The 19,850-nt window shown below is 39.3% G+C and overlaps 2 non-coding genes across 2 annotated transcripts; one reads left to right on the forward strand and one right to left on the reverse strand.

The window, feature by feature from the left end:
• Nucleotides 1–13,620: 13,620 nt before the first annotated feature.
• Nucleotides 13,621–13,727, forward strand: LOC145637402 (small nucleolar RNA R71). Its single transcript, XR_014114191.1, has one exon. It is a non-coding gene; the product is annotated as a small nucleolar RNA R71 (small nucleolar RNA).
• Nucleotides 13,728–19,349: 5,622 nt separating this feature from the next.
• LOC145637533 (small nucleolar RNA R71) lies at nt 19,350–19,456 on the reverse strand. The gene has a single exon (XR_014114307.1). It is a non-coding gene; the product is annotated as a small nucleolar RNA R71 (small nucleolar RNA).
• Nucleotides 19,457–19,850: the final 394 nt, after the last annotated feature.

Below are 19,850 nucleotides of genomic sequence, written 5' to 3' on the forward strand. Positions count from 1 at the left end.
CTAGTTACCAAAACCTTTACCCAATACACCCATGAATGGTGTCGGTCTCTTAATACCAAAGAAAGAAAAGAATTAGATGTGTTCCACTTGGGGGGAATTTATGGTATCAAAGGGGTAGATCTTGACTTAGATTTTATTCATACCGCTCTAGAATATTGGGATGTTGATACTCATTGCTTTAGAATAGGGTATGATGAAATTAGCCCTTTGCCGGAAGAATTTGGTGCTATTTTAGGTTTCCCTGCAATAGACCTCATAGTAATCCCTAGAATAGATGCTTATTATTACAAGGATTTTGAACGCTTCTTCAATTTTAAAGAAAGGGATCTATCAAAAATAGTAGATGGCAACATAGTTAATTTGAAAGAATTTGCTCGCCATTATTTTGATAAACCTCTCTCCGAATCTTTTCATATTTATAGAAGAAGGGCTTTCTTATTTTATATGCTTAATCAATTTTTTCTTAGTAGTGGTAAAAATAATGAGGGTCAATCAATTATAACCACCGTACTAGAACAAATTGAATCAGGAAGAAATCCAATGCCATTGATAGTTGGAGAGACTATGATTAGTCTTGATAAATTGAAAAGGAACCCAAAAGCACCTTTTCGGGGTTCTCCAATTTTATTACAGGTAGAAAAAATAATATTTTTAATTACAGAAATCAAAAAATATATTTTTGTATAGTAATAATAATTTATTTGCATTGCAATTTTTTTACAGATGTGGCTAATGGAAAGGCTAGAATTAATTAGCCCTCCGGACAACATTGAGAAGTACACTCCGAATTGTTTCGTGAGGAGGAAGAAACGCTTCTCTAAGATGGGGTGCCACGAATGGAAGAGGGTTTTCGAATCTCGCAATTTTGCTATCAAGTGGGTCATACCATGGTGGAAAATAGAAAGGATGGTTGGTGTCAACAAGCAACCTTTCTGCCGCCTTCCAAGTTTGTCCCGTATGACTTATTACTATCCCTGCAGGGTAAAAAGACAATACGACCTTCTTCAGAATATTCCTTCCGGAGATCTTCGTCCTCCCTACGAGTTCCCTGTCTCCCAGGAAGTAGACATATTTGATGCTTATTGGAGTGCTAGACCTTTATGGGAAGTAATTACCCAAAAGGTTCCTCCTTCCTTGCCCAATGATGTGAAGAAGTGGCTGCTGAAGAAACCTTCAAAGGACTTGAAGAAAAAATCAGGGTAAAACTGATGTGAAGAGTCGTCTAGGTGACAGGGTGATTCCTGCCAAGGAACGCTTAGGTGAAAGAGTAGAATTCAAAACACCTGCAATGCCTAGGAAGGAAAGCACTACAAAAAAAAAAAAAAAAAGGAAAGCTGACACCACAGAGAAAAAAGCTTGGGTAGAAAAGAAGCATGGAGTCCTAGCTGAAGGGGAAACTATCTACTCTAAGATTGAATGTAGGTTCTCTAAAGGATGCCTACTAGCTAAGGTTATGGATGAGGAGGAGGAAGCAGACAAAAATTGGAAAAGGGCTAGGAAAGAAAAGAAAGATTACAAGCATTGCTTAATTTCCAATTACTAGACTTAGTTTATATTTTTTATTTAAAATTAATTTATTTCAGCTTTATTAAAATTCCATCAATAATGTAATTTTATTTTATTAATGAAATTTCAGCTTTTAATTAATTGTTTACTTTAAATTTATTTATTAAAGCAATGAAAACCGAAAAAATTAATTTTCCAGAAATTTTTCGAGTACGGAAGTCGAAAATTTTCCGAAAAACACCGAAATATTCCCAGAATTTAAACTGTGAATTGGCGCAGCTTATCTGCGACTGGCGCCGGCCAGGGAAGTCTGGCATCAGGCAACGGTGCCGTCGGCTGGCGCTAACGCTCAATTTCTGGCGCCGGACTGTTTTCCGTGACGCCGATATTTCGTCGATCTTTTATCGAGTTTTTAATTAATTCTGGGATGCAAGATTTTTGGAAAAAAAAGTGGCCTCACCCATAAAGGGTTGCCTACGTATCCTTTCTCAAGGAATCAGGCCAAACGTAGCTCTCTTGAGTATCCTACTCAAGTAATTATGGGTAGTATTTCTTAAGTTGGTCAAGATTTGTCATGTTTGAGAACTCATTGCCATCCATATCAGTTAGTTTTGCTGCACCTCCTGACAGGATTGTTTTGACAATGTAGGGTCCAGACCAATTAGGTCTAAATTTACCCCTTGGATCTAAAATATTTTTCCTTAATGCTTTTAACACCAAGTCTCCTACTTTGATGTTTCTTGTCTTGACCTTCTTATTAAAATGCCTAGCCATACGAGTTTGATAACACCGAGTGTGATGTAGAGCTTCTAGTCGTTTTTCATCGAGTAGAATTTATTCTTCATATCTTTCCCTAGTCCATTCGACTTCATCGAGTTTACTCTCTAATGCAATGCGTAGAGATGGAATTTCTAGTTCGACAGGTTGTATGACATCCATTCCATAAACCAAGGAAAATGGCGTATTTCCTGTTGATGTACGGATTGACGTGCGGTAACCCCACAATGCGAAGTGAAGTTTGTTAGGCCAATCCTTATAATTTTCCGTCATTTTCTCGATGATAGTCTTTAAATTTTTATTAGCTGCCTCGACTGCTCCATTTGCTTGAGGTTTGTAAGGGGAAGAATGATGATGTTGAATGCCATATTTTTGTAACAATTCTTCACATTCGGCTTGAAAGTGAGTTCCATTGTCACTTATCATTTCATGTGGGACTCCATATCGACAAATAATATTTCTCTCGATAAAGAGTGCTACATGTTTTGCAGTGAGTTTAGCGTATGATTGCGCTTCGACCCACTTTGTGAAGTAATCAATTGCTATTAGTATATATTCGTGGCCTCCTGTTCCTGGAGGAGTGATTTTGCCGATGATGTCAATTCCCCATGTAGAGAATGGCCATGGCGATGTGTAGGTGTAGAGTTAGGATGGAGGAACATGTTGTAAATTGGCATAGATTTGGCACTTAGGGCATCTTTTTACATATTGATGGCAATCCCTATTCATTGTATAGTCCAATAATATCCTTCTCGCATTATCTTTTGAACTAACATTTTGCCATTTATGTGCGTGCCACAGATTCCTTCGTTGACTATTCTCATTGCTCTTTGTGCATCTTTTTTTCTTACACATAAGAGAGCTCGACCCTTAGGTACCCTTTTATGTAGCTCGTTGTCTATGAGTACATATTAGGAAGCCAAGAGTCTTAATGCTCGTTTTGCTCTTTTGTCAGTGTGGGGAGGGTATTCTCCTTTGGTGACATAATTGAGTGTATCCGTGTACCACGGTTCTTCTTCTTCTTATTCTTCGTCTTGGACTACTTTGTCGTCTTCTATAGCCTGGATGTATGTTGGTTTGTGCCTTTTCTCTATAGTTAGAGGCATTTGCTCTATTTCCGTGGGAATCCTAACCATTGAGGCTAGTCTTGCCAAGGCATCAACAAATTGATTTTCTTCCCTAGGTAGATATGTGTATTATACCTTCTCTAACTGATCGGTAAGAGTTTCCAGATAGGTTTGGTAAGGGGCTAAACTTTTGCTCCTTACTTCCACCTCTTAGATATTTGATTGATAATCAAAGAAGAGTCTCCGAATATCCTTAACTTTTTTACTCCCAATGCTAAGGCTGTTTCAAGGCCTACCATGCATGCTTCATATTCAGCAGCATTGTTGGTAACGTCGAAATCAAGCTTTATGGAGATTGGAACATGTTCTTCTTTAGGTGATACTAGTAATACTCCAACGCCACATCCCTTTTGGTTTGAGGCTCCGTCGAAGTACAAGGTCCAAGTATCATCTTCAGTAACCATTAAGTCTTCATCTGGAAATTCATTGTCTTGTATTGGCGTCGAGTCTTCTATTGGAAAGTCTGCTAGAAAGTCTGACACCACAGATCCTTTGATAGCTTTTTGCGGCATAAACCTTACATCAAACTGGGCTAAATTGACTATCCATCTTGATATGCGTCCATTAAGTGTAGATTTCTCGAATAGATACTTGAGTGGATCTAACCGGGAGACTACGAAGCTGGTGTGTAATAACATGTAATGTCTTAACTTGGTTGTGGCCCACACCAAGGCGAGGCACAACTTCTCTAGTGGTGTATAGCGTGTTTCGTATTCGAGCATTTTTTTACTTAGATAGTAGATTGCGTTTTCTTTGCCTTCTACTTATTGTGCTAGCATAGCTCCCATTGTCTCTTTGGTAACCGTCACATATAACCTAAAAGGTATTCCGGGAAGTGCTGGTGCTAATACGGGAGGATTTGCGAGATAGGATTTGATCTTTTCAAAGGCTTTTTGACACTCGTCATCCCATATCACTGGTACATTCTTTTTAAGCTTTTTGAAGATTGGTTCACATATTGTCGTCAATTTTGATATGAACCTACTTATGTATTGCAACCGGCCGATAAATCCTCGAATCTGTTTCTTGGTTTTGGGCGGTGGCATTGACATGATTGCTTTGGTCTTGGTTGGGTCTATCTCTATTCCTTTAGAGCTTATGACATAACCCAAAAGCTTGCCTGAGTTGACTCCAAAAGCACACTTAGATGGGTTCAACCTCATATTATATTTTCTTAGCCTTTCGAAAAATTTCCTTAAGGCTACTTGATGGCCTGGGCGGTCCTTTGATTTTACAATCATGTCGTTGACATATACTTCAACTTCTTTATGCATCATGTCATGGAGTAAGGCAATTGCTGCACGTTGGTAAGTAGCACCCGCGTTTTTCAACCCGAATGGCATTACCGTGTAGCAGTAAGTGCCCTATGGTGTTATGAAAGTTGTTTTCTCCATGTCTTCTTCTGCCATGAGAATCTGGTTGTAACCTGCGTACCCATCCATGAATGAGAGAAGTGCGTGATTTGCCGTGTTATCTACCAGAATATCGATGTGTGGTAAAGGGAAGCCGTCCTTTGGCCTTGCCTTATTTAGATCTCGATAGTCGACACACATTCTTACCATTCCATTTTTTTTCGGAACTGGGACGACATTGGCGACCCATTCGGGGTATTTGGATACCTTGATGAAACCTGCAGTTATTTGTTTTTAGACTTCTTCTTTTATTTTAAGAGCTACGTCGGGTTTCATTCGACGTAACTTTTGTTTTACGGGTTTCTTTCCTGGAATTAGTGGTATAGTGTGTTGAGCTATTTCTCTATTAATGCCTGGCATATCTTCGTATGACCAAGCAAATACATCGATAAATTCTTTAAGTAAGTTAATTAAATCGGTTCTTTCTTGTTCATTAAGTGTTAGTCCGATTTTAACTTCTCTTTTATTGGTTGAATCATTTGAGATATCAACCGTTTCAGTTTCTTCAATTACCGGTGTTTTCTTTTCGAGTGTTTCCATTGCTTTAATAATTTCTTTGACTTTTTCATTGTTAGTTAAGCAATGCTCGTCATCTTGGGTTAGAGAAGAACACAAGAAATAAGGAGAAGAAGAAATATTATTATACTCTGAGATCATTACATCAAAGAGTGATATGTCCTCAGGGACTTGGTCACTAACTACTCTAGGAGAATAAATAGGAAGGGAAGGTGCTACTACTAAAGACCTAGAAGACTCTATAGGGAGAGACTCTGACTCAGACTCTGACTCAGACGACTCTTCAAACATTGGTCCTTTCCCTGTCGTAATGGGTATTTTCCTTCCACTTGGAGTAGTCACCTTGATAGCCTTGCGCCACCCTTGTAGTGATCCTTCAGCTGGAGTGATTAGCTTCGAGGGATCGAAGCTTTCGCTTTGTAAGACTGTTTGAATGAGCGAGGAGTTATCTTCTCTGTAAGTTGGCTCATTCTTTTCTCGCCCAAATAGTAATCCCATGACGTTAAAGTCAAAGCATGGGGGAGCCTTCTCCTTATGGACAGGAGTTGGGATTTCATCTGTGAAATAACAATCCAAGAAAATCTCAAATCCCGGTTGCCTTATGCCGTTTACAACAAATGGCTCGGGAAATTCATGGCATGGATAATCCTCTCCTTCTTTTATAAATTGACCATTAAGTGTAAGAGGGTACTGATCCATTGGGATTGCTTTCTTTTGAGTGCGAGCGTCTCTACGTGCTTTTGATTTTTCCTTGGCTCGCTTGAGATCTTTCCGAGTCGGTTAGAAACCAAGTCCGAAAATGTCTAACTTAGGGAGGCCAGGTGACTCCAGCGATTTTGCTATTCTCTTCTTCTTTCCTACGGTCTGACAGGGTAAAGTCGTATCCCCAAATCAAAAGTAATTCCTAAATCCTCTAACTAATGTAGATAGGGAAGTAGGGTCGAATCCACAGAGAAATGGATCTTTCTATTCCTGGTTAACTAATATAATTTAGATTATGAAATAACCAATATTTATATTTGAATAATAAACTAAACTACGGAGATCAAGAATAAGGAGAAAATAATATATAAAAGGATCTAGGGCATAGGTTCACCAATAAAAAATATTCCAGGGTTGAATATAATAATCATTCATCAATGCATAATTAATCAGATCATAAAGGGCTTTCGCTACGTATTATAATCACACAATTAATTTACCGGTATTAAATCTCATCTTTTGAATCTCGACCTAACCATTTATAAATTAACCTGCCTATTGAAACTAGACCTAAACATCAATTCTCATCTATCGAATCTCGAATCAATATTGTCAAACTCATGCATAAAAGATCGGGCCTAATCTAGTCACGGAGCATTAAATCAATCAGTAGGAAATTAATTAAGCATTGACAATCAATAATAATAAATTACCCTATCATATTATTTATGGATCCCCATAAACCCTAGAAATAGAACTACTCACACATAGTAAAAACTAAACTAATCAAAGTAATAACGCAAGACATGATTAAAGGAATGAAATAAACAACTAAGATTAAGAGAAGAGAAATCGTTACCAAAATAAATCTGGAATTAAGAGTAGATTAAGAACAAAGGTTTAAGAGAGAGAAAATCTAAGAAAACAATTAAGAGAGTAAAGAAAGAGAGAGAGAGAGAGAGATAGAGTTCCTAAAATCGTATTACGGAGGAGTATTTATACTCCGTACAAATCCTAAACTAAAACAAACTTAAACGACAAAATTAACTCCTAATATTTACACGCGCCCGATCGGGCGCGCCTTTTTGCTCTTCAGGTAGACTCTCGCGCCCGGCCGGGCGCGTCACCGGGCGCCGACCTTCGTTTCTCCCGCCCGGCTGGGCGCGCCTCCGGGCGCTAGCCTCTTTTGCCGGGCGGCTCTCTTGGGCCACTATTTGGACTACGATTAGCTCCAATTCTTCGGCCAATCTAGGTTTCCTCTTCCGGTCTTGAATACTCGGTCCAAATGCCCCGGTATCACCTATACCGTGCCCTTAATCACCGGTTCGATGGCTATAACCGGCCCTGGGCTATAAAATATAGTCGTGCTTCTCCAGTGCTTGTGATTGCTCCAAAATATCTCGTGAAAATACTCCAAAAGTGTAAATCCCTGAAAAAGTCAACCAACTCTACGAAAACACTAGGAAACACCAATTAGTAATAAAAGTGGCTCTAAAGAGCCAAAAACACTACTAATTATGACCAAGGGACGGGGGTAAAATACTATATAAAATAGACACATCAAACTCCCCCAAGCTAAACCTTTGCTTGTCCCTAAGCAAAGATCTCATCAATGAATCAATAAATATGCTTCACCCCAAAAGTAAAAATCAAGCACAAACGATCTAGGGTAAATCAAATAAACCTGCTTCAAATTTAACCAATCAAATCCATCCAATTACCAATCTTCTCTAACAATTTTCAAATTGAGCAAACCACAAGAGCATATAGAATTCAAGACTAGTGCTCACACACTCAACTCTCATTTATTTGGCGAGTAAAAGATGTACTCGATCGCTCTCCAACCAACCCTTTATGTGAACAATGCCCTCCCAACTCACACTCTCGTGTGTATAAAACAATGAACTCTCAACCTACTAGTCGATTCAAAATATGTCAAATCATAACTTGCATTGATAAACAACACTTTCACATTCATACAATTCTATGCACAAAGGTCGGAAGGTCTTTAAAGCTTGTAATGTAAGGCTAGGGTAAAGGGTAGGATAAATTTAGAAATATGTGAGAGAAAAGCTATGCTTAAGGGAGAAAATCCTAATAAAGCCCATGATCAAAATAAATAATGATCAACATCTCCAACACAACCAACTCTACAAAAGTTCACCAAACAATCCCATACATAACAACAATCCCAACACTTACATATTCACTCACAAAATATGATAATAAGAAATAGAGTGAATTAAAACAAACTTTGTACTACTTATTCTTTTTCTTTCTTTTTTTTTTCAAACTTAAATTTTTCATTGAAGCTCAATTTTTTTTCTTTCCTTAGATCAACCTCCAACTAGAACATTTGAACATTGAACAATTTTTTCTTTTGAAGTTCACTTATTCTTCCTTTTTTTTATTCATAACATCATACTTTATTTTTTTTCAAGAAATATAACTTTCAAACTCATCAAAAATAAACTACGATCAAGAACAAAATAACTTCTCAAAACCCACCCAAATTGTGCAAATAATAAGCACACTACAAACTCCCTCGCCTCACTCACTAATAGCTCCCCCAAGCCAAGCTTGGGACTAGTAACCAATGGGGCAAAATAGGCTTGTAATATGGCTAATAAACAACAAAAAGTCAAGGCAACAACATGGGTAGCAAGAAGGAAACAAATATATCTGCAATCATCTGGAGGCTATCTAAAAGAACAAATGCCTTCGTCCTCCTCAATGTGCATAATAATGAATCATATAAACATTACTAATAGTTGCAAACCAATACTCAAATTCATTGACATACCAGGAACTAACACACATTCCTAATCAAATCAACTAGTCAAGCACTATATTCACAAGTAGTTGGACAAAATTGACTCATGTTAAGGTTTCAAGGCAATCAAACATCAAATCATGATCAACTAATCCACAATGCTTATCATCATATATCAAGAATCAAAACAATTTTCTCAAGTAAGGGGCACAGGGAAGCATAATTTACAATTCATTGTAACGTATTTTTAGATTTTTTTTAATTTTTAATTTTTTTGGTATTTTTCATATATAAGAAAGCAATAAAACTAACCTAGAAAGCAATAAATCGAACCTAAGAAAACACACCAAAAATAAAAGAAAGGGAAAAAGAAATATACCAAATCCAAAATCTCCCCCAAGCCAGAATTAGACAATGTCCTCATTGGCTCGGGAACTAGCCCAGCATAGCTAGTCCTGATCATCCTCATCCATGGAGCCGAAACCTGCACCTCCACTGCCACCTACACCACCTGCACCAGAAGAGCTACCACCAAAATAATCAGCATGAAAACTCCCTCCCGCCGGTCCCCCAAAAGGAATGTCCTAGCCGTACCCATGGAAGGAAGAATAGTCAGTGTAAATACCATGGGCAGTGGGATCCCTATCGTATCCCTGGGGTGGAGGGTGAAACCAGTCAGGGTGAATAACGTCGTCGGGAATGTTGCCCCGACAAGCATAATCATCATACATATGGTAGAGAGCTCTACCCTGGTTCCTCTCTAGGTACCCTAACCTCTGGTCTATGGAGCCTACCATCCTCCTAAGGTCAGTATGGGAATGCTCGATACGTCCTAAGGCCTGTCCTATACTCTGAAGGTACCAAACTGGGTCAGAGTCAACATGAGGGACGGAGTGAGACATGCGAGGTGGAGAGAAAGCTACCTCGGGCTGAGGCTGGGGTGGTGGTACTGGTGGTGGTGGTGCTTGCCCCCTAGCGTTGGCAACTAAAAGATCATATGTATAGGATGGTTTCCCTGGGGGAAAGGCGGTCAAGTCAGGACTGGGTAGGGGAAAGATGGGCAAAGGTTGCTCGCTCCCAGTCCTAATACACCAGAAGGGTGTCTGCTCGCTATCCAGTCGTACCCACCCCAACTCCTCAAAATACCTAGCAGTCATATAGGTATCTGGTCCACATTTGGTCAGTTGGTGGGGTCCATCCACTACAAAACCGACCTTTTTCACTGCTATTCGAGTGATAAGGCCTCCTAAACGGATGGGGGTTTTTAATGTGGTGCTGGCCGTGACATGCCTACTCAGATGGTGAATAATAAACCTACCTATGTTCAATTTCCTGAACCCATACACATAGTGTCCTATGACAGCTAGTTCGTTAGTTTGGGCATTATGGGGCTCGTTCCTACCTAAAAAACACAAACCCGCAAATCTTTGCCAGATTTTTGGGACAGGGTGATGAATAGGTTTGGTACTAGCATGTTGGGGGTCAGGAGTAGGCAAACCAGTCAAAGCATGATATATGTCTCCCATTTTATTATCCGCATGCCATTGGTGAGGTAATTCAGAATTTAATTAAAATAATTTACAAAATTCTACATAAGTTAAACTAATATTCCTATTGTTCAACCTAAAAATTAAATTCGGCCCATTTCTACTACTTACAACTTGTAAAGAAGACAAGAATTCACAAGTTAGTTCTCGGAATGTAGGATAGTGCATATCAACAAATTTTCTCATGCCAATGTCATTTAAAAATCGTTTTACAAAATCATACAAACCAAATGATTCTAAAGTAGGGCGGTGTAACCACCGAGAAGGAATTACCTCACGCCCGATTAAGTGTTCTAGCCGCTCCTTTTGCTCTTGGCTAGCAATAAGATCGTTGGCCAGTACGGGAGTTGCAAATCCGGGTCGTATTCCTCCCTCGAACTGGAGCTCCTACCGAAAATAGACCGAGCCCTCTTTGAAGCCATGGTAGAAATGGGTATGAAAATTTATTTGAACAAAATCTGAAAATTTTTATATGGGAATGTAGAGGATGAAGAGGGGATTACAAATATGTAAAAAGTTCGAATTTGGTTAAGGAATGAAGGAGAAAACTTAGAGATAAGTCAGAGGAAATTTGAGTTTTAGAGAGAGAAAGTTATGGAGGAAAGAAGAAATGAAGGAGGAAAGAAGGAAAAACGAAGAAGAAGATCCGGAATATAGGCGCGCCCGGTCGGGCGATCTGGGCTATTTTAGATGTCTTGTACCCGTGCCCGGTCGGGCGGCCTTCGCCCGATTGGGCGATCTAACGCCCAAATTTTCGCCTCTTCTCGCGCCCGATCGGGCGGACAATTTTGTCCGTATACGACGAGTTCCGGGCGCGCATCGCCCGGTCGGGCAAAAGTACTCGATTTTTATGCCTGGCTCTCGCGCCCGGTCGGGCGAGCTTCGCCCGGTCGGGCCTGAGGCTAACTATCGAATTTCTTATTTTCTTCTTTTCTCCAAAATTTGGCTAACTCTTTTCCTTCAAACCTGTATAAGCACTCATAAAACTCATTAAATTCCCGCATCTCTCCTCTCATAAGAAAAAGGAAAGAAAAACTAGTCTAAAAAAAAGCATTAAAAATATGGGTTGCCTCCCGCAAAGCGCTGGTTTATCTAGATCCCGCACGACCTTCTTACCAAGTATAAAAACTAGGACCCTTGGCCTAACGCTTGATCGGGCGGTTTCTCACCTGGTCTAGCGGTGTTTAGGCTACGACGCGGCTTCCTGACGTGCCTTGTAGGCCGCCAATTCACCTTATCTGGTGGATCCTCCTTGACTTGGACTGGGAGGTCTTCAATGCTACGCACTAAAGATCCTTCTTTGATCGAGGGTTGCTTCAAATTGTCATTGCATTCAACACTTGCAACTCGATTTGGCGGAATACTTACCGTAGGCTCAAATCGCACAACTTGCTTGATTGACTCCACCTTTTTGTCCTCAAAACCAAGACCAACAGTGTAGAGGGCTCTTTCTATTACATCAACTTCCTTCTGCCATTTGTCTATCTCATATGAAAAGGATGCAACACAAGATACCGCCTCCAAGGGATCTTTTTCAAGAGCTTGGGGTCGGTTAGAATAATTCTCAACCACATTAACACTAAAACATTTCTCCTCAGTCATGGGGCTTTTAGGGGTATTATTAAGATTGAAAACAATTTTATCATCCCCTACTGATAGTGTTAACTTACCACTTCTCACATCTATGATTGCTCCTGCAGTGTTAAGGAATGGTCTACCCAAAATAATTGGGGTTTGCATATCCTCAGCCATATCAAGAACAACAAAATCAACAGGTATATAAAATTTACCTACTCTAACGGGGACATCCTCTAAAACACATAAGGGTATTTGAAAGAACGGTTGGCCATTTGTAGAGTTATATTGGTAGCTTTTAATTTACCCATATTTAACTTGGAACACACAGATAGTGGCATGACACTAACACTAGCACCCAAATCACACAATGCATTATCAATCATTAGATTGCCTATATGACAAGGGATAGAAAAACTACTTGGATCTTTTAATTTAGGTGGAGACTTATTTTGAAGTACGGCACTACACTCTGCAGTGAAAGCTACTGTCTCTATCTCACTAATAGACCTTTTCCTTGTCAATATTTCTTTCATAAATTTTGCATATGAAGGAATTTGTGTGATAAATTCAGTGAAGGGAACTGTTACCTTCAAATCTTTTACCATCTCCAGGAACTTACCAAACCGCTTATCCAAATTTGTCTTCAAGTGACGATTGGGGAATGGAAGTTTGATAATTGGTTTTAAGCATTGTTTCTCTTGTCTGGAGTAGCCACCTTCTCTGGATTAATACCCTGCAATGTAGAATTAGATATGTTAGTATTATCCTTTAGCCCTGCAGGGTTATTAACTACATTGTTTGGTTTAACGGAATCAAGATTAACATTATTTAATAAATCAGGTTCATCAACTCTGGGCATAGAGGGCCCTTCATAGTTTGAACCACTCCTTAGAGTAATTGCATAGGCTTGATCCATAGGCCTGGTCGGCTGTGCCGGTAGAGCTCCCTGTTGGCGGGCTTGTAGAGTAGCGGAAAGTTGCGCAATTTGATTATCTACAATTTTATTGTGCGCTAGAATTGAATCAATTGTCGCATCTCTACTCTCCATGTGCTTCTGCATGTTAACCAACATCGCTCTAATTTCCACCAAAGAAGGGTCGGAAGATGAGGAGGGTTGTTGTGGTTGGTTCTTCTGGCCAGCATTGGGATGGTAATATTTCTGTTGCTGTTGCTGTGGCGCCTGTGGTTCTTGTAGTGGTGGATTTTGAACGTTGGTACTCCGGTAGGAAAGGTACGGATGATTCTGATACCCAGGATTGTAGGTGTTGGAGTATGGGTTATTCTGCCTATAAGCTTGAAAGGCATTAACTTGCTCCACGGAACTCCTGCAATCTTGTTCCCAATGACCTAAAATACCACAATTTTCACAGAAAGCCTCATTAGAGTTATTATTAATCGCAGAAACATTAGCTACATTAGCAGTGCTAAGATTATCTAATTTTTGGCATATAGAGGTCAGTTGAGCTTGCAAAAAGGATACAGAGTCAACACTATGCTTCCCCTTGTTAGCAAATCCTCTAGGATTCCCATATTGGGAATTATGTATCGCCATATCTTCAATAACCTGACCTGCATCATCAACATTAAGATTCATAAATCTCCCACTAGCTGCAGAATCTAAAATTATTCCAGAAGAATTTCCAATGCCATTGTAAAAGGCTTGGATTAACTGCCATTGTGCTAAATTATGGTGGGGGCATTCTCTTTGTAAGTCCTTGAACCTCTCCCAAGCCTCATATAAGGATTCATCGGCTTCTTGGGCAAAGTTCTGAATCGCACTCCGTAGTACGGTTGTTCTCTCTGCAGGATAATACTTGTTATAAATATTCAAAACAAGAGTTTCCCAGTCAGTTAAACCAAGTGCAGTTCTATTTAAGCCATTAAACCACAATTTAGCTCTTCCAGTTAAAGAAAAGGGAAAAAGAATCTCCCTGATTTGGTCTTGAGTGACCCCAGCTTGCCTGATGGTATTGCAATATTGACAATAGTCGGCAATGTGAAGATTTGGGTCTTCACCCTTGGCTCCACTGAATTGCTTCCTCTCTATCATCGTTATAAATTGAGGTTTAATTTCAAATTGAACCCCATTAAGAGCCGGAGTAGGAGTGAGATGTGGAAAATCTGTGAGCTTTGGTTGTGAGTAATCAGTAAGCTTCTTTGGAGCCGTCATCTCTGATTCTGGATCTGATGATACCTCTGAATCGCTAGAACTAGTTTGAGGATCGCGGTGATTATTATTATTATCACCGGAATCCGCCAGGATTTGCTTGTAGAGATTTTTCTGTCTATGGAAGGAACGCTCGATCTCAGGATCGAATTGGATGTACCCTGATCTGGAACACCTGGGCATAAACAAAAAAAACTAAAAGAAAATATGAGATTTGCCTTAGAGAACTAACGTTCTCTAAGACAAAAAAAGAAAATAACCTAGACTACAAAAATAATTAGAAATAAAAATAAAACCATTTCCCCGGCAACGGCGCCAAATTTTGACAGGGTAAAGTCGTATCCCCAAATCAAAAGTAATTCCTAAATCCTCTAACTAATGTAGATAGGGAAGTAGGGTCGAATACACAGAGCAACAGATCTTTCTATTCCTAATTAACTAATATAATCTAGATTATGAAGTAACCAATATTTATATTTGAATAATAAACTAAACTACGGAGATCAAGAATAAGGAGAAAATAATATATAAAAGGATCTAGGGCATAGGTTCACCAATAAATAATATTCCAGGGTTGAATATAATAATCATTCATCAATGCATAATTAATCAGATCATAAAGAGCTTTCGCTACGTATTATAATCACACAATTAATTTACCGGTATTAAATCTCATCTTTTGAATCTCGACCTAACCATTTATAAATTAACCTGCCTATTGAAACTAGACCTAAACATCAATTCTCATCTATCGAATCTCGAATCAATATTGTCAAACTCATGCATAAAAGATCGGGCCTAATCTAGTCACGGAGCATTAAATCAATCAGTAGGAAATTAATTAAGCATTGACAATCAATAATAATAAATTACCCTATCATATTATTTATGGATCCCCATAAACCCTAGAAATAGAACTACTCACACATAGTAAAAACTAAACTAATCAAAGTAATAACGCAAGACATGATTAAAGGAATGAAATAAACAACTAAGATTAAGAGAAGAGAAATCGTTACCAAAATAAATCTGGAATTAAGAGTAGATTAAGAACAAAGGTTTAAGAGAGATAAAATCTAAGAAAACAATTAAGAGAGTAAAGAAAGAGAGAGAGAGAGATAGAGAGAGAGAGAGAGAGAGATAGAGAGAGAGAGAGAGAGAGCTCCTAAAATCGTATTACGGAGGAGTATTTATACTCCGTACAAATCCTAAACTAAAACAAACTTAAACGACAAAATTAACTCCTAATATTTACACGCGCCCGATCGGGCGAGGCACCGCCCGATCGGGCGCGCCTTTTTGCTCTTCAGATAGACTCTCGCGCCCGGCCGGGCGCGTCACCGGGCGCCAACCTTCGTTTCTCCCGCCCGGCCGGGCGTGCCTCCGGGCGCCAGCCTCTTTGGCCGGGCGGCTCTCTTGGGCCACTATTTGGACTACGATTGGCTCCAATTCTTCGGGCCAATCTGGGTTTCCTCTTCCGGTCTTGAATACTCGGTCCAAATGCCCCAGTATCACCTATTCCGAGCTCTTAATCACCGGTTCGATGGCTCTAATCGACCCTGGGCTATAAAATCTCGTCGTGCTTCTCCAGTGCTCGTGATTGCTCCAAAATATATCCAGAAAATACTCCAAAAGTGTAAATCCCTGCAAAAGTCAACAAACTCTACGAAAACACTAGAAAACACCAGTTAGTAATAAAAGTGGCTCTAAAGAGCTAAAAACACTACTAATTATGACTAAGGGACGGGGGTAAAATACTATATAAAATAGACACATCAGGGTCATCCCAGGAAAATGTCCTTGTTTCTTCAGAATAGCATTTACAATCATGTTGGAATGGGGGTCATGGCAAAGAGGGGTCCTTTCATCCTCCTGGATTAAGGAGACTCCTTCGTTAAAGCCCCATAAGTCTTCATCATCCTCGTCGTGCTCCACATTAATGATTGGATTTTCTATAGACTTGATCCTCATAGGCGAAGCATTGATGGTGATAGGAATTCCCCCAACTATAGCTTTTACTTGTTGGTGGAGAGATGAGGGGACGGCTTTTAGGTCATGAAGCCAAGGGCGTCCCAACAGTAAATTGAACGAAGCTTTAATGTCTACTACTTGGAAAGTAGTAGCATGTTCTATTGCTCCCGCCGTTACGTTCATGGTAATTTTACCAAGAGCTTGACGACGAGTGTTGTCGTAGGCCCTTATTCCTTGTGTAGACGGAGTTAAATCTTTATCCCTTATGCCTAGCATCCTCGCAGTTCTAAGTGGACAGACGTTGATAGCCGATCCATTGTCTACAAGAGTCAAGGGACATTCATTCTTTTGCAAACTACTGTGAGGTTTAATGCCTTGTAATGTTTGTCACCTTCTTGAGGTAAATCCTTGTCAGAAAAGGTGATCAAATTGATTGGACTAGGAAAAAACACTTGTGAGGAAGTTGGATAACCCCTCAGGAGTAGTGTCAGAATCTATCCCTATTTTGTCCAAGGCATTCATTACAGCCAACCTATATTGTCGAGATGTCGCCAAAAGTTTCCATACGTTTATCTCAACTTTTGTCTTCTTAAATTGCTTAACGATATCGTTGTCTTCAATGATAGGTATGAGAACTTGTTGTATGGTCGACATAGGTTGTGTTGAAACGGGAGGTTGCATTCTCCCGAATCTTGTGAGGACGTCTATCGATGAGTCTTCTTCAGCCCAAAAGTCATCCATGGCGTATGACACAGACGATGGAGATCCTACTATGTCTTTTAAGTAGACGTCTTCTTCATCACTGTCCCAAAATCCATTAATGGTTGCATCGTCCTCTTGTGGAACTTGGACTAGTTTCTTTTCATCAATCATTTTCTGAACTAAATCCTTAAATTTAAAACAGTTTTCGATAGTGTGACTGATGTGTCTATTTTATATATTATTTTACCCCCGTCCCTTGGTCATAATTAGTAGTGTTTTTGGCTCTTTAGAGCCACTTTTATTACTAATTGGTGCTTTCTAGTGTTTTCGTAGATTTGGTTGACTTTTGCAGGGATTTATGCTTTTGGAGTATTTTCCCGAGATATTTTGGAGCAATCACAAACATTGGAGAAGCACGACCAGATTCAATAGCCCAGGGCCGGTTAGAGCCATCGAACCGGTGATTAAGGGCTCGGTATAGGTGATACCGAGGCATTTGGACCGAGTATTCAAGACCCAAAGAGGAAACCCAGATTGGCCCGAAGAATTGGAGCCCAATCGAAGTCCAAATAGTGGCCCAAATGAGCCGCCCGGCCAAAAAGGCTGGCGCTCGGAGGCGCGCTCGGCCGGGCAGGAGAAGCTTAGTCTGGCGCCCGGCGACGCGCCCGGCCGGGCGCGAGATTAGTGTTAGAGTCAAAAAAGGCGCTCCCGATTGGGCGGTGCCTCGCCCGATCGGGCGCGTGTATTTTTAGGAGACGTTTAGTGTCGTTTTAATTTGTTTTAGTTTAGGATTTTTGTACGGAGTATAAATACTCCTCTGTAATACGATTTTAGGACCTTCTTTCTTAGACTTTCTCTCTCTACTTAGTTTTCTCTCTCTTAATCTCTCTCTAAACCTTTGTTCTTAATTCTTCAATTCCAAATTTATTTTGGTAACGATTTCTCTTCCCTTAATCTTAGTTATTTATTTTATTCCTTTCATCATGATTTATTTTATTACTTTGATTAGTTTAGTTTTTAATATGTGTGAGTAGTTTAATTTCTAGGGTTTATGGGGATCTAATAAATTATATGAAGGGGTAAATTATTGTTGTTGATTATCAATGCTAGATTAATTTCCTATTGATTGATTTAATGCTCTGTGACTAGATTAGGCCTATCTTTTATGCATGAGTTTGACAATATTGGTTCAAGAATCGAGAGATGAGAATTAATGTTTAGGTCTAGTTTCAATAGGCAAGTTAATTTATAAATGGTTAAGTCAAGATTCGAGAGATGAGATTTAATACCGGTAAATTAATTGTGTGATTGTAATACGTAGCGAGAGCCCTTTACAATATGGTTAATTGATGCATTGATGTTTGACTATTATTGATTATTGGTATTGCATGATAATTTCTTATTGGATTGTTTTAATGTTTTACAATTGCGGCTTGTAAAAGTATAGCAATATTAAATTGATGAATCGAGCAGATGTTAATTTGATATTAAAGGCTAATTTCAATAAGAACTTAGATCTAGTAAATTGCGAGAGCCTGTTAGATCTATGTTGATTAATAAATTGCGAGAGCCTGTTAATCATGTTATTTATGCAATGTCAATGATTGATTACTATGTTTTACCCTGGAGTATTATTTATTAGTGAACCTATGCCCTAGATCCTTTTATATATTGTTTTCTTCCCATTCTCAACCTTAGTAGTTTAGTCTTTTACTTAATTATAAATATTGGTTACTTAAATAATTTAGATTATAATATTTAATTAGGAGTAAAAAGACTTGTTTCCCTGTGGTGATCGACCCTACTTCCCTATCTACCTTAGTTAGTGATTTAGGTAATTATTTTTGATTAGGGGATACGACTTTACCCTGTCAAAATTTGGCGCCGTTGCCGGGGAAACGGTTTTATTTTTATTTCTGATTGTTTTTGTAGTCTAGATTATTTCCCTTTTTGTCTCAGAGAGCGTTAGTTCTCTGAGACAAATCTCATATTTGCTTCTAGTTTTTGTTTATGCCCAGGTGTTCCAGATCAGGTTACATCCCATTCGATCCTAAGATCGAACGTTCCTTCCATAGACAGAAAAACTTCTACAAGCAAATCCTGGCGGATTCTGGTGATAATAACAATAATCACCGCGATCCTCCAACTGATTCTAGCGATTTAGAGGTATCATCTAACACAAAATCAGAGATGACGGCTTCAAAGAAGCTTAGTGATTATTCACAACCAAAGCTTACGGATTTTCCACATCTCACCCCTACTCCGGCTCTTGATGGGGTTCAATTTGAAATTAAACCTCAATTTATAACGATGATAGAGAGGAAGCAATTTAGTGGAGCAAAGGGTGAAGACCCGAATCTTCACATTGCTGACTATTGTCAATATTGCAACACCATCAGGCAAGCCGGGGTCACTCAAGACCAAATCAGGGAGATTCTCTTTCCCTTCTCTTTAACTGGAAAAGCTAAATTGTGGTTTAATGGCTTAAATAGAACTACAGTTGGTATAACTGACTGGGAAACTCTTGTTTTGAATTTCTATAACAAGTATTATCCTGCAGAGAGAACAACAGTACTACGGAGTGCGATTCAGAACTTTGCCCAAGAAGCCGATGAGTCTTTATATGAGGCTTGGGAGAGGTTCAAGGACCTACAAAGAGAATGCCCTCACCATAATTTAGCACAATGGCAGTTAATCCAAGCCTTTTATAACGGCATTGGAAATTCTTCTAGAATAATTTTAGACTCTACAGCTAGTGGGAGATTTATGAATCTTAATGTAGATGATGCAGGTCAGGTTATTGAAGATATGGCGATACAAAATTCCCAATATGGGAATCCCAGAGGATTTGCTAACAAGGGGAAACATAGTGTCGACTCTGTATCCTTTTTGCACTCAACTGACCTCTATTTGCCAAAAATTAGACAATCTGAGTACTGCTAATGTAGCCAATGTTTCTGCGATTAATAATAATTCTAATGAGGCTTTCTGTGAAAATTGTGGTATTGTAGGTCATTGGGAGCAGGATTACAGGAGTTCCGTAGAGCAAGTTAATGCCTTCCAAGCTTATAG

Source organism: Chenopodium album, chromosome 6, assembly GCF_948465745.1.
Source record: "Chenopodium album chromosome 6, dcCheAlbu1.1, whole genome shotgun sequence".
NCBI classification, from domain to species: Eukaryota; Viridiplantae; Streptophyta; class Magnoliopsida; order Caryophyllales; family Amaranthaceae; genus Chenopodium; species Chenopodium album.